A 12277-nucleotide genomic window follows, 5' to 3' on the forward strand; every position below is an offset into this window, starting at 1 on the left:
TCCTTCCTTCCTTCCTTCCTTCCTTCCTTCCTTCCTTCCCTCCTTCCTTCCTTCCTGCCTCTATCAGAAAGAATGACATTGCCCCATTTGTTAGGAAATGGAAAGACTTGGAAAAAAATTTTATTAAGTGAAGTAAGCCAGGCGTAAAGAAACAGAGGTCCCTTAGGGCTGAGAAGGTGGCTCAGTGGTAGAGCGCTTGCCTTGCATGCTTGAGGCCCTGGGTTCGATTCCTCAGCATCACATAAGCAAAAAGAAAAAGCTGTAAGTGGCGCTGTGGCTCAAGAGGTAGAGCGCTAGCTTTGAGCTGAAGAGCTGAGGGACAGCGCCCAGGCCCAGAGTTTAGGCCCACGGCCGGACCCCTCCCCCTAAGGAAAAGAAACATAGGTCCCATGGTTTCCCTTATTTGCAATAACTAGTACATGTATAGGACAAGCAGAAAAATATGACCATATAAGTTGACATTAAGCAAAATGAACCCCAAATAGGGACACAAATACCTTTTTACTTCCTTGTTATTGTTTCTAACGTATTTATAATGTACCATGTGATTTTTTTTGTTTCATGATATGTTCCTCCTCCACGGTATAACCTCTGTTTTCACTGTATTTGATGTTGGTGGCTGCATCTTGTATATACACTTCTCTAATTTGGGAAGGGGAAGGGAAAAAACAAAATGCTTAAATAAGGATACAGGTTGACCCATTGTAACAATGAGATATACAAAACATTATGTTGAAAATGAACTTTATAACTATGGCGGGGAATGGTGGTGGTGGTGGTGGTAGTTGTGGAGGTTGGAGGGAAGGGATGGTGGGGGAAAACAAAGCAGGAGGTAACAATGCTCAATAGGAAATGTACTCATTACCTTACTCATGTGACTGTAACCCCTCTGTACAGCATTTTTACAATAAAAAAGTAATAAAAAGATAGCAAACTGAGGCCTTTATTGTATTAGTAAACTTGTGTATGGTGAAATGTCACCTTTCCAAAATATAAAACTACAGCAAAGAATAATAAAAGATACAAGGAAAATACATAGGAAAAGTTAAACGTTGTTGTCTCACATTCTGGATCATTTTATGTATGTGTATTTGTGTCATCTTACACACAATAACTGGAGGGCTGAGCACCTGCCTAGCAAGTTGAGGTTTTGATTTCAAGCTCAAGTACTACCAAAAACTAAATTTAGGGAAATAAAACGAAGAAAGAGTGAATGAACCAGACCCCTTCTTAGTTCATGCCAAGTGATTTGGAACAAGAAATTCTGTCTTAATTTGAACAGAAAACGCACTGGTGTAGTCAGGCTCTGTTGGCTCACTTCTGTCATTCTAGCAACTCTTCTGAGATTCAGAGGATCAAAGTTTAAAGCCAGCCAAGACAGAAGTCTATGTTTCTGCAATTAAGTAACAAAAAGCTTGAAGGGGAAGTTTATTTCAGGTGGTAGAATCAGCCTTGGGGGTAAATGTCCAATGGGATAATAAAGCCCTGAGTTCAAGTCCCAGTACCAACATGTAAAAAAGAGTAATAAATAGCTGTGATCTATACTGTCTGATTAGATGAAGGCTAGAAACACAGTGAACTTTTGATGAAGTGACAAATAGAGGATAATTAGTAAGGTTAGATAGAAAATATGTTTGGAGACTTGAAAAGAGACTGAAGAAGATTCTGGAAAAAGTGAGAAATTTAAAGAGAAAAATTACACATTCACACCAATGCACATCCACATACATAGAAACTATATAAATGAGCCAAAATAATTTTATGGTGTGTACTATTTGTGTGATATATAAATGAAATATAACCCTCTGCAAGGACTGAAGTGAAATATTTCTAAAACTAAAAATTTGCTATGTATTCAACTTAAAAGAAATGGAAGCTGGGACAAGTACTCAGTGGTTAAGCACTTGCCTAGCATGTGCAAGGTCCTGACTAGCATTAAAGAAATAAATAAGCTGTCAGTTTTTCTTAAAGCAGTCTCTTCAGGGGATAGGTGTCAACTAAAGAGGAGAGTTTCTCTGCATTTCAGTTGAGGAGGTTATGAGGGGGTTACTGAGGGGGCATGGTTGAATCCTGCTTGTACCGGGCTCACCTCTGGCCCTATGAGCTGTGGACTCGCATCCATCTCTACAGTTGGAAATGCCATCATCCACACTGCAGGAATGTACAATAAATTCATCTCCAAGATCTCTTCCAGTCTTAACTGTCTCTTTTATAGATGTTTGTATTTTCTTGTTGACTTTTAAGTAAACTACACTGAAATAAGAGGAAAACTAGGCAGATATATTTTAACATTTTTTTCCACTTATGGATAGAAGGAGTTTAAAAGTTGGAATTGTGGTTTGGATACAGTGAGAAAGGCTTAGCCTTTCTTAACGTGTTCTTTACAAGTATCTAAATATATACTTTAAGTATATGTTCAGAAGTCATAATTCATGTCTGGTAATGATGTCTTCCAAACCAATCAGTATGTAAAACTTCAGAATGAATTGAGTTTGAAATTGGCTGAATAGTTTTTGCTAAAGTGGATCAAGCATAAGCATCAAGGATTTGTTCTAGTGTTAATGTTGGTGACAAAAGATCATTTTCTCTTTCAAGAATCAGAAATTGCTGTGTTGCTCACTAGAACACATAGAATATCAGTGATAACATCAGTAGCCTCAGTATCCTGAGGACCAGCCTCTCCCCCCTGCCCCCGACCAAGCAAGCATCACCCCCTGGGCCTCCAGGGCTCCACAGATTCTTTCTCATTCACTTGCATCACCCACCTTGACATATTTCATCCAGTCGCTCTTGGTTTCTCTCTTTGCTACTATCTGTTACTAGGCCAGTCCTTCATAGTTAATTTATTCTTAATCAAGTCTAGTAAAGTTCTCTTTCTAATAGTGTACAAAAGTCTTAATAGTTCAGAGTTGTATTCGATTATAGTTCCTTTTTGTCAACCACTTTAGAAATTTTCCAAAGGCTAGATTAGAAGAACCATGGGTGTCAGCATTTTCTCTTACTACAGAACTTTCATTTCAAGTAGAACAAATCAGAGCCCTGATAATTTGGCTTTTTGTTTTTTGTTTTTGTTTTTAACTACTGGCTTTATACTTGGATTGCCACTCCTACCTTCCTATCAAGAATATGCTAACCTGGAGATGATGTCCATTACTTCTCAAATGTTAATTCAATATGTCACGGTCTGGTTATTAACTCCAACTGACTCTACTTTGTCAGGAACCCCAGCATCTCCTGGTTCCACTGGACATTGGGAGATTTTACAAATATACCAAAATGAGCATCCCAATCAGTGTCCTGCTCATTATTTCAACTTTTCTAGAAAATAGTCAATCTTCAGAAAGTAAGTACATAAATAAGGTAACACTGCATTGATAGTGGATACTGAGAGGAGAGGTTAGAAGAGCAATAGTTAGATGTAAGATTCTTTGCATAACAAAAGTAATCATTTTAAAATATAATATTCTATGAAAATAAAATCAGATATCACTGAATTTTTGTTTAAACTTAGTTGTTATAACATATATATACATACATATATTTAATTTCCACATTGGATTTATAGAAAACAGTATTCCAATGTCATAAAATTTTCATGATTTGATATTTTTAGCTTTATTAACAAAAAAGATAGGCAAATTAAGCATGATCCTTTAATTTTATGTGCTGGTACCTTATTGAATGAATCTTATAATGTATTAGTTAAGAAACTTACATAAGATAAAATCAAAATAGAATTTTCCTGGTCTACATTCAATAAGAGGAATAGTGAATATTCATATGAATATTATTTTCTTGTTGTTTGTTCAAGTTTTCATGTAGAATACCAGCCACTTGGTGCATATCCCTTAAATAGGCTTTGGTAAATGATAAAAAAATGTAGTCATAGGCATAACATATTATTGAATCTTCCTGAGAAGATAGAAAAAAAATGTACCACAAATATATTTAGTAACATATGTTAGCATGGCTCTCAAGTAGAATGTGGTAGCAGGTATTTATGTTTGGTTATATAGGCCCAAAGCAAGGATTGGATGTGCTTAAAAGTTACAAACCATTGATAATTGCATCTCTGTTATAAGTGGCCCATGTATCTAGTACAAGAGACATCATGTCCTTTGTGAAGCTTAAAAGTGGCTTTTTTTCCCAGGTTAAATTGTTGATGTGGAGTTGAGTAACAGTGGCTCACACCTGTAATTCTACCTACTTTGGAGACTGAGAATGGGAAGATTGTAACTTAAGGCCAATCCAGAAAATCTAATATAGGTGAATCTCTCCCAGGCAGAAAGAAAAAAACCTATCTCAAAAATACCAAGAAATACCATGACTGATGGTGTGGCTTCGGAGGAGCACCAGCCTAGCTAGCAAGTGCCAAAACAGGAGTGCAAAACTTCAGAACTACAGAAATAAATTAAAAATAAAATTTAAAAAGTAAAACAACTGTGGATCCAGGGATGCCAGTCAAAGCCAGATATTTGCATATACATTTTCTCCCATCTGTGGGAGAAGATATCAGATATCAGTGGGAAAAATATCAGAAACCCACCAAAATTCTACAACTTGTCCAACACTGAGATGAAGTAGTGACCCAGTGACAAGGGTCACATGGTATTCCTCATGTACTTGGCGCCAGCACCTTTCAGGCGCTTTTTATTTATTGCTTTGTTTAATCTTGCAACACATTCATGAAATTGTTGCACTAGTGTTTTCATTTTCCAGGTGGAGAAAATTGCAGCAAAAGTTAGAAAAGACCTTGACTGTGGCGTCAGAGCCAGGACTTGACAGAAGACAGCCAGACCTTCAGCCTGAGCTCTAATGAATACATGGGCTCCACAGACCTCAAGTCTCCAGGCCAGGTCTTACTTGTCCAGATTGTCAGCTTTCATGAGACATGCAGAGATCCCTTATATGGCCTCATCTAGACACATAAACAAGTAGTATCAAAAAAAGGGGAAAAGCAAATGCATATATCCAAGTGCATGTATGTATGCATTCAGTTGTATTTGTGTACACATCTTTGTGTTTGTATATGCGTGTCTGTCCATATGATAAAACACACATATACACAAGTGCAAACATATATATTTACAAAGATGTAAATTGTACAATATTTGTATTCTTGAAATATAGAGAAGTTATGATTACCTGTTATCATTGGTTTCATTAAAACATTTCAATGAAACCTGTCAGTCATCCCAATTGCTTAATGATAAAGATTTGTTTTCATTTTAAAAGCCCCATAGGTTTATATCCATAAATCACAATCAAATGTGAAGGAAATGTGACTTCATGTAATATTTTGTTGGGAGTTTAGTCAGCTTTGCCCAACTTGCAGATCTTAATTTAACATTGTGGCAGGTAGAATAATTTGTGATATGATATGATACATACCTTATAGAACTATGCCATACAAATAAAGTGTCTGATGGAGAAAAAATATGTTAGATGAAACCTTAGAGTACCTATGATTACAAATAAAAGCAATACATATCCTAAAATTAAATAAGGTCAGTTAAAAATTGACTTTTAATGAAAACTGCCATGCAGTAATTACAGACCTTACCTTAAGAAAAGAGATCAAGTTATCATTTTTTTTTGTCAGTTGTAGGGCTTGAACTCTGAGCCTTGGCACTGTCCCTCAGCTCTTCAGCTCAAGGCTAGTGCTCTACCACTTGAGCCACAGTGCCACTTCCGGTTTTCTGATGGTTTTATTGGAGATAAGAGTCTCATGGAGTTTCCTGCCTGGGCTGGCTTTGAACTGTGATCCTCAGATCTCAGCCTACTGAGTAACTAGGATTACAGGCATAAGCCACCAGCACCCAGCTAAGATGAAGGTATCTTTAAAGGAAGAAATCAAAAGAAAATGTTGAGGAAATAGTGTAGGAAAACCATGTAACATGTGCTTCAATATGGGAGCTCTGGTGACTTTGAGCTAAGAGAAAGATCACAGGACTAGGGAATTCAGCAGACCCTACCTTACTCTCATAGCATTCCCTATTAACAGGTGTATCTAAGCTAGTTCAAGCTGAAGATGTACACAATTAATTTATAAGTAGAAAAACATTTGCTAAGGCAATGTCTTTCTGATAAAAGCATAAAATTCCATTGTGTATATATACCACATTTTCTTCATCCATTCATCTATTGAGGGGCATCTGGCTTGGTTCCATATCTTAGCTATGGTAAATAATGGTGCAATAAACATAGTTGTGTTGGTGGCTTTAGTGTCGCCTGGTAGTAATCATTTGGATAAATTCCCAGGAGTGGGGTTGCTGGACTGTAGGGGAGTGCTATGTCTAGTCTTTTGAGGAACCTCCATACTACTTTCCAGAGTGATTGAAACAGCTTACTTTCCCACCAACAGTGTAGTAGTGTTTCCTTTTGGTCACATCCCCACCAGCATCTGTTAGTTTTTGTTTTCTTGATAATGCCCATTCTAACTAGGGTGAGATAGAATCTCAATGTGGTTTTGATTTGGGCAGCAATGTTGAACAATTATTCATGTGTCTGTTGGCCATTCTTATTTTCTCTCCAGAGAAGTCACTTTTTAATTTTTTAGTCCATTTATTAATGGGGTGATTGCTTCTTTGGGGATTTGTTGTTGGGGGTTTAATATTTTGAGCTCTAGGTTTGTTTTTTATATGAAACCCTTACCTATAGCTAGTGAAGATCTCCCAATCTGTGGGCTTTCTATTTATCTCACTAGCTATATCCTTTGCTCTGCAGAAGCTCTGCAACTTAATGCAATCCCATTTATCCAGTCTTCTTTTTTATTTTTTATGTTTCTGGATCTTTATTTAGGAAGTTTCAACCCGTGCTGAGGAGCTCTAGCATATCTCCTATCCCTTCCTATAATATTTTCAGGATCTCTGCTTTTACGTTGAGCTTTGAGCCATTTGGATTGATTGGGGTGCAAGGTGATATATAAGGATCTAACTTCAGTTTTCTACATGTGCATAGCCAATTTTGCTAGTACCATTTGTTGAAGAGGCTGTCTTTCTTCCATCTGATAATTCTGGCTCCCTTATCAAAGATTAGGTGGCCATAGATCTGCGGGATCATGTCTGGGTCTTCAATTCTATTCTATTGTTCCTTGGGCCTGTTCATGTGCCCGTACCAAACTGTTTTTATAACTACAGCTTTATAATAGAGTTTTAGGTTTGTATATATCACATTTTCTTGATCCATTCATCTACTGAGGGGTATCTGAGTTGGTTCCATATCTTAACTATGATAAATAATGTTGTGATAAACATAGTTGTGCTGGTAGCTTTAGTGTATTCTTGCTTGTGATCATTTGGATAAATGCCCAGAAGTGGAATTGCTGCCTCATAGGGGAGTTCTATGTTAAGTCTTTTAAGGAACCTCCATACTGCTATCTAGAGTGGTTGAACAAGTTTATACTCCCACCAACAGTGGTAATAAGGTTTCCTTTTGGCCACATCCCCCCAGCATCTGTTGTTATTAGATTTCTTGATTTTAGCCATTCTAACTGGGGTTCGGTGGAATCTCAGTGTTGTTTTGATTTGCATTTCTTTTATGACCACAGAGGTTGAGCATTTCTTCATGTGTCTATTGTCCATTCTTATTTCCTCTTCAGAGAAGTCTAAGTTTTAAACCCATGTATTAATGAGGATGTTGTTTCTTTGAGGATTTGTTTTGGGGGCATTTAATTTTTTGAGTTCTAAGTATATTTTAGATATGAGGCCCTTGTCTGTTGTATAGCTAATGACATTCTCCCAATCTGTGGGATTTCTATTGATCTTGCTATCTATGCCCTTTGCCATACAGAAGCTCTGGAGCTTAATGCAATCCCAGCCTTTCTTTTATTTGTTGTGTTTCTGGGTCTTTATTAAGAATATTTCACCTTGTGCCAAGGAGCCCTAGAGTTTCTCCTATTCCTTCCTGTAATGTTTTCAGGGTGTTTGGGTTTACCTTGAGGTCTTTGATCCATTTGGAATTGATTCTGGTGCAGGGATCTAACTTTAGTTTTCTACAGGTGTTTAACCAATTTTGTCAGCACCATTTCCGGAAGAGGCTGTCTTTATTCTATCCTATTCTTTTTGGCTCCCTTATTGGAGATTAGATGGGCATAGGTTTGCGGGTTCATTTCTGGGTCTTCAGTTCTATTCCATTGGTCCTCAGATTTGTTCTTGTGCCAGTACCAAACAGTTTTGATTACTATAGATTTGTAATAGAGGTGGTTTTTTGCCTTCTTTTTTATGCTTTTTATTGTAAAAATAGTGTACAGATGGGTTACAGTTACATGAGTAAGGTAATGAGCACATTTCCTATCGAGCATTGTTACCTTCTCCTTTTTTCCCCTACCATCCCTTCCCTCCCCACCTTCCCAAATCCCCCCTACATCCAAGTTGTAAAGTTTGTTTTCAACATAATGTCTTGTACATCTCATTGTTACAATGGGTCAACATGTATCCTTGTTTCAGCATTTTGTTTATTTCCCTTCTCCCCAAATTAGAAAAATGTATATACAAGATGCAGTGAAGTTTGGTATTGATGTTCCTCCAGCACTGTTCTTTCTGCTAAGGATTGTTTTTGCTATCTGGGGTGTTTTCTTGTTCCATATGAATTTTTGGATTGTTTTTGGTATTTCGTTAAAGCAAGACACTGCTCCATTTGTAAGGAAATGGAAAGACAGGAAAAATCATAGTATGTGAAGTAAGCCAAACCCAATGAAACATTGTTTCCCTATTTTAAATGACGAGTATATGGCTAAATACTCATATAGCTATGTCATATGACCATATAAGATGATGCTAAGCAAAATGAACTCTAACATAAAGAAACAAGGGGTTTTCTTTGTTTTTGTTTTTAATACCATGTGATTTCTTTTTTCTTTTGTGGTTTTTTTCTTCTTTTTCCTATGGTGTATCCGCTGTTGTCACTGTATTTGATTTTGATACCCTGGGTAGAGTATATACATTTATCTGAATTAGGGAAGGGAAGGGGAACAACAAAATGGTGAGACAAAGGACAAAGGACAAACCAATGCAACAGTGATACTCACAAGACAATATGTTGGAAATGCACTACAATTTGCGGGGAGGGGATATTGGAGGGAGGGAAAGTGGAAGAAAAATAAGGGAGAGAGTAGGCATATTTTAAGTGATCATGATAAGCCATTATGACAAAATTCCTAGGAAGAACTCCCGAGAATTATTTTATACATGTCAGGAATGAACCTTGAAACATTATCCAATTTCTTCCTAAGCAACAGGACCCACCACAAGTAAAATATTATTCAATTTTTAAGAATGATCAATTATATGCTAATAAAATAATTTTAGTTATTAACACACAAAATGTCTTAAACGTGTATACACTTAGCATTTATACCTTCAAAGATTTTGTTCTTTCATTAGTTTCAAAGCATTCTGTAAATATTTGCTGTTAAAGCTGAAAATCATAAAGTGAAAATAGAGTCAATACAAAATGGAAAAAAGTTACAATCATGTCTTTGAATACAATGAAAAAGTCACCCTTTTTTAAACTTTTTTTTGGTCCAGTTGTGGGGCCTGAATTCTGGGCCTGGGCGCTGTCCCTCAGCTCTTCAGCTCAAGGCTAGCGCTCTACAATTTGAGCCACAGCGCCACTTCCGGCTTTTTTCTTTTTGCTTATATGGTACTGAGGAATCAAACCCAGGGCCTCATGCATGCAAGGCAAGCGCTCTACCACTGAGCCACCTTCCCAGCTCCCTTTTGAAAACTTTTAATGAAGATTAAATGTAGTCTTTAAAAAATATCTTTAATAGTTATACAAAGAAATTGCATTTAACAAAGCATTTTATGTATATAATATATCTTTGAACATAGTTTTAAGCATTATTTGTGTCCAATACTGTAGCCTGGTAAGGCAGGTGTCATGATGAGAAGCTGGTGAGACGATTATTGAAAGTGTCCTTGATACTTCCAGAGTTGATCTCTTAGTGTTGGATGACCTAGCAGAAAAGGGTCTTCATTTCTAAAAGTCTAAGATAAGTACTATATTCCTTTCCAGTATTTGGAGATGGATCCCACTTACATATAGATGTAGCAGTCTGTTGGAATAGTACATGCTCCACACAGAAGTATAAACTGAATCATTCTGTAGCCATTCAATGAATTCAAATCATTAAAAGACATACTAACTTCCTGTCCAATGCACCTAATGTGTTACAAGATAGTTTAAAGGAGCTAACCAACATCAATCCACTTGGTAAGATAAGAATTCAGATAAGAGTTGAACATATTAGAGGTGAGAGTAAAGTTTATTAAAAAGAAATATGGGTTGCTCAGTAGCAGAGCACTGCCTGGCAAGTGCAAGGACCTGATCTGAAAAAAAAGTTAAAAATAAAAGAAATATGGCAGAAAAAGACAGGTGACATAGACATTCCACAAGGAAGATAGCAGTGTAGCCCATTTTGGCTATGTTGGCTGGTCTTCAGCCATCTTCCTTATTATAGAGCTAGGCCTTGAGTTAAATAGTGAGAATTAGATGGCTTTCTGATTGGTGGGCTCCTGTTTCCTAAACTATTTGATGCAAAAAAATTACTGTTTGTCCCTATTCCCTCATTTTTCTAAAAAAAAAAAAAAAGGTCAGTCCTGGAGCTTGAACTCAGGGCCTGAGTGCTATCCTCTTTGTGCTGAAGGCTAGCATTCTACCACTTGAGCCACAGCACCACTTCTGGCTTTTTCTGAGTAGTTTATTGGGGATAAGAGTCTCACAGACTTTCCTGCCTAGGCTGGTTTTGCGATCCACAGATTTCAGCCTTCTGAGTAGCTAGGATTATAGGAAGAAACTACCACTGCTTGGCTCCCTCATTCTTAAGTCTTTCTTGCTTCCTCATTTATTGGTAGCCCTCCCCCCCCCATTTTGTTGTTGGGCTGGTTTTGTTTTATCAGTTTATATTGCTATCTGTAAGCTGTATAGGCTTCAACTCCCTGACATTATTTTTGCTACTAACATATCAATTTCTCCCAATTCTTAGCTTTTGTGGAAGCAGGAGAAATAACTTTCCAAATAAATGTCTTCTGTTCTTTTTTTTTCTCATTTTTCTTTTCTTGACATAGTGTCTCACCATTATATGGCCCAGGCTGGCCTTGAACTCTAGTTCTTCCTACTTCTACCCTCTGAGTCCTGGGATTGGGATTGCAAACATGTGTGGGAAAGATTTTCACTGAATTGAATTGCCCCAACTCCCACAAGGTTTATATAATATCAAAACCTCAACATCTGGGTTTTGTAATCATTGAATAAATGAAGTCGTGGGAAATGTTTTACTGGCTATTTTGATGGCTCCTTAAGGTTCCCAGAGTTTTTCTTTGGCTGTGGTATTAAGTGTGAAGTTACAGGAATGCGACCTCTAGGCCTCACACCAGTCTTTAACCAAGGCCTCTGGATTCCCTCTCTAGTAGACACCTAAAATTGGTCCATTTTTCACTAGTAGCCATTTCCACTCAACCTGTCTCTGTCATCTGCCCAAGTATGATCCATTTTTCCTTCTACACCTTAAAGAATGTTGCAGCTATGGAGTATCCGTCATTCAATTCTTGCTGCAGGTCACTGGGTTGATAGCCCATAGGATAGTTTTAGCTTCCTCAACATGCTTTTATTTCAGTCCTCCTACTTCATTCTCCCAGACACCCTTCATTACCTACTCTAGAATTAGTTTAGTATTTTAGATGACGAAGTTAGTTCAGTCACCTGGCTTATCTCAGATCTTGAGACTGGGTTTGGATCTCTGGTTTACATTCCTGGAGTGCTATGCACTTCTTCTTGAACACATGCCACACTTGGAATTGACTTTGCAGATTTAGTTTGGATGGCACCCCAAATTCCACAAGAACAGGATAGGGGGTTACCTTTCATACATCATTTTCCCCCTTCGTCTAGGAGAACATTTGGCACATAGAAGGACATCTGCAAATATTTGTGGAAGTGAATAAATAAAGAAGATGATCCGATGATACCAATGAGAGATACTCAATGAGAGTCCCATTAGACAAGGGAAAATACAAATGAATAGAGATTTGATCATGCTAAATTCAAAAGATTCTTGAGCTTTGATTTCTAGGCCTTATTAAATTTAACAAAGATGATTAAGTTATCTGCTGGAAACAAAAACTGGATTGCTGTAGACTTTGGAACAAATATGATATTAAAAAACAAAGGCTTGATCCTTCAAGAAGTATGACAGTAAAGAAATGATAGTGAGACTAGAGTTTTAGGAGATCCCCATGTCAGATCCAGCCACTCTCTCCTGTATTCCAAGTAAAGA

At 37.3% G+C, this 12277-nt stretch overlaps 1 protein-coding gene across 1 annotated transcript in view; it reads left to right on the plus strand.

Annotated features, from left to right (window-relative positions):
- Gucy1a3 (guanylate cyclase 1, soluble, alpha 3) overlaps positions 1-12277 on the plus strand; it is a 72113-nt gene that overhangs the window by 19541 nt on the left and 40295 nt on the right. The window lies entirely within an intron of this gene.

This window comes from Dipodomys ordii, unplaced genomic scaffold, assembly GCF_000151885.1.
Source record: "Dipodomys ordii isolate 6190 unplaced genomic scaffold, Dord_2.0 Scaffold123, whole genome shotgun sequence".
NCBI lineage: Eukaryota > Metazoa > Chordata > Mammalia > Rodentia > Heteromyidae > Dipodomys > Dipodomys ordii.